Source organism: Pezoporus occidentalis, unplaced genomic scaffold (assembly GCF_034315485.1).
Source record: "Pezoporus occidentalis ecotype Australia unplaced genomic scaffold, CSIRO_AGI_Poc_V1 ctg154, whole genome shotgun sequence".
Taxonomy (NCBI): domain Eukaryota; kingdom Metazoa; phylum Chordata; class Aves; order Psittaciformes; family Psittacidae; genus Pezoporus; species Pezoporus occidentalis.
In genome coordinates, this window is record NW_026913361.1 from 532,314 (window position 1) to 535,854 (window position 3,541).

Below are 3,541 nucleotides of genomic sequence, written 5' to 3' on the forward strand. Positions count from 1 at the left end.
CAACTGATCAGGGGAGAGAAAATATGACAAAAGGCTTACAGGTTGAGATAAGGACAAGGGAAAGATCACTCACCAATCACGGGCAAAACAGACTCACCCTGGGGAAATTAGTTTAGTTTTTTAATCAAACAAATTGGAGTAAGATAATGAGAAATAAAACCAAATCGCAAGAACATCTTTCCCCCGCATCTCCCTTCTTCCCAGGCTTAACTATACTCCTGAATTCTCTACCTCCTCCTCTGCAGTGGCACAAGGGGACAGGGAATAGGGGTTGCGGTCAGTTCATCACATATTTTTTTTGCCACTCCTTCCCTCCTTCCTGCTCTGGTGCTCTAGTCCTCCTCAGTTTGAGGACTCATCATACTCTTCCCCTGTTCCAGTGTGAGGTTCCTTCCACCTAAGACAGTCCTCCATGAACTTCTCCAATTTGAGTCCTTCCCATGCCCCCCCCCCCCCCCCCCCCCCGGTCCATGCAAACCCAATACACAGCTTCAGACAGGAGAAGTAATCTGGGGGTCCAGGCAGTATATCCCACAAATCCTCCTCCAGAACTCCACCCATAATGGGAGCAATATACAAATGGGATACAACCTGTAAGTTGCATGTAGGAGCACAATGAACTAGGTCTTGATTTCTAAAGTCTTGTGAATTATTCCCTAAAGTGGTCTGCTCCTTGCTTTCACTGACTCAAGGACAGGGCCCTAAAATCCATACAAGTCACCCCATGTAGGAAGTTTTGCAGGTGTTTTGTTTACTAACATCTCTTTCAAGAATGGCTTATTTCCCTTGACCTACTATACAGGTTCTGGTACAGAGATACTTTTCCTCATACTAGGTCAGGCCAAGAAACTTGGTATTAAGTTGGTCTCAGAAACCACTCACAATCTTCTTTGCTGAAAGTAATTTGTACCCACTGAATGCAACGTCCATGCTGCAAAATTCGACAGATGAAACCTGTTCTGTTGACTTTTTAAAATGATTTTTCTTGAAGAGGATTAGCAAGCAAAGAAGCACTTAAATTAGCACATCACTGAGCTAATATACTACAATTTTACCAAGGTAATTAAAGACAGAACAATGTGATGATCACATTAAGGTCATGATTAAGATCAAACCAATAAATTGAGAAGTTCAAGTGATGTAATCATCAATAGATCAGGATGCAAAATGAAACAGCAGAATTTACAGTAAAAATAAACTCTTTTGTTCAAAACTTCCTTTGGAAGAATGCATGAAAACCAATTTTTATCTAGTTTGGTGTTCCAGCCCCACTTTCAGAAGAAAGTGGACTGATCTGATTGAAGACAGGTGCAGATGGATGCTTATGTCCTACAACATAACTTGAACTCTGGTCTGATGTCTTTGTCAAGCAGTTTTAAGCAAGCTCCACAATATCTTGACACCATTAGAGAAATATTTCTACCTCCTCTCACTCCCTGACCCAATTCCACGTGGTCTTTGCAAGTGGAAATGGGGAGGTGCTGTATGCTTTTGGTTGGACCCTTTTATAGTTCTGGCAAAGACAAGAGAAATGCCCAGAGTTGCACTAAACTCAGACAATTGTAAAGGACATCAGTGGTAAAAGAATGACTGTACTCAACCTTCTTCCACTTTGATTAAATCAAAATAGTTTCTATCTCCCTGTCATGGTTTAAGCCCAGCCGGCAACCCAGAACCATGCAGCAGCTCGCTCACTCCCCACCTTTTCTTCCCCCCACTCCTGAAGGGATGGGGAGGAGAACCTAAAGATTCTCTACGGGTTGAGATAAGAACAGCCCAGTAACTAAGGTATAATACAAAACCACTACTGCTACCACCACTAATAATAATGATAAGGGAAATAACAAGGGAAGAGAATACAACCGCTCACCACTTGCTGACTGGTACCCAGCCCAACTGAGCAGTGATCTAGCCCTTCCAGGTAACTGCCCCCAGTTTTACATCCTGGGCATGACGTGCTGTGGTATGGAATACCTCTTTGGCTAGTTTGGGTCAGGTGTCCTGTCTCTGCCTCCTCCTGGCTTCCCCTCCGCTCCCTGGCAGAGCATGAGGCTCAGAAAGTCCTTGGTCAGACTAAACATTACTAAGCACCAACTAAAAACCCTGGTGTTAACAGTGCTGTTCCCAGGCCAAAAGTCAAAAACACAGCACTGCACCAGCTACTAAGAAGGAGAAAAATGACTGCTACTGCTGAACCCAGGCCACTCCCTTAACAACAGCCCCCACATCTAGCCTGCCCGACACATGTCCTCGCATATGACTACATTATGCTTTGGGTAATATTTGGAAGGAGCTCTCTTAAATACACCCCTCTTGCTGGAAGCACTGTAGCTCTCCTACTCAGTTCTCTCTCCATCACTAAGGGATCAAAATAGCTTTAGGGATGCAGACTTATTCATTTTATCCCTTCCTAGTCTGTCCATTCTTTCTAATTAAAATCATAGAATCATAGAACAGTTAGGGTTGGAAAAGGCCTTAAGATCATCTAGTTCCAACCCCCAAAACATGGTTAGATGCCACTAAGTAGGTGGCAGTGCCTAACCCGTATGCATGTTGTATGGGCTATGAGGGCCTTTTCCTTCAAGGGGAGTGCTAACCTTCTCTCCTTTCATACAACACAATGAATAAGGTTTCCTTTCCTCAGGTAAAACGTACCTCTTCAGCTGGTTAACATCTTCTTTAGTTGACTAGCAGAACAGTAACAATTCAACTAACAAAAAAAAAAAACAAAAAAAACCAAAAACAAACTAAAACAGTATTTTCTTTATTTACATAACTTATTGGCTTATTTCACTGTTAAACATCTCCTACCCTGGATAATATTCATATATCCTGTATTTTGTTTTAAGTACACTTGGTGATGCACAGACTGACACAATATATCTAGCTGTGTCAGATCTTATCAAGATACAATACCTTTATAACAAATCATGCCAAAGAGACTTACGTCAGCCACTTTCTCCTAAGCATTCTGTAACACAAGCTAATTCCTCTGACCAGATAACCTCTTCCAGCCTGTAACTCTGTTCAGCTTATGGTGCTGTCCAGTTGCCTGCATCTTGCTTTGTCATTTCTTCCTTTAATTTCACTCTCATTGCAAGCTACTTAGGATGGTTATTTTCTTCTGCTTCATTCCTGGCAGTGTTCAAGGCCAGGTGACATGGTTAGGGTGAGGTGTCCCTGCCCATGTCACAGGGTTGGAACTAGATGATTTTAAGGTCCTTTCCAACCTGAACAATAAAATCTACCACTGCCTAGGTCACAGGTCACAATTTGAGCAAGTGAGCTGACAAAAGGTGCCAGTCACAGAAACACACCTTACTCAGGCATTGCTCTGTCTCATCAGTATCTCACTGGCACTGGGGCTCTTAGGTTCTATAACCCCGAATGTGACAACAAATGGTAGACTGTTGTATCACAGAAAGGGATAGGTTCAGATGACACAGAAAAATGAAACTACAGGATGTGAAAAGATTCTAGGTAGCTACCAGCCACTGAATCACCTAGAAGGCACATGTAGTGATGGTTTGGACTTTAGTGA

The 3,541-nt window shown here is 42.7% G+C and overlaps 1 non-coding gene across 1 annotated transcript; it reads right to left on the bottom strand.

Annotated features, from left to right (window-relative positions):
• Positions 1-2,500: 2,500 nt before the first annotated feature.
• LOC134159992 (U6atac minor spliceosomal RNA) lies at positions 2,501-2,619 on the bottom strand. Its single transcript, XR_009963394.1, has one exon. It is a non-coding gene; the product is annotated as a U6atac minor spliceosomal RNA (small nuclear RNA).
• Positions 2,620-3,541: the final 922 nt, after the last annotated feature.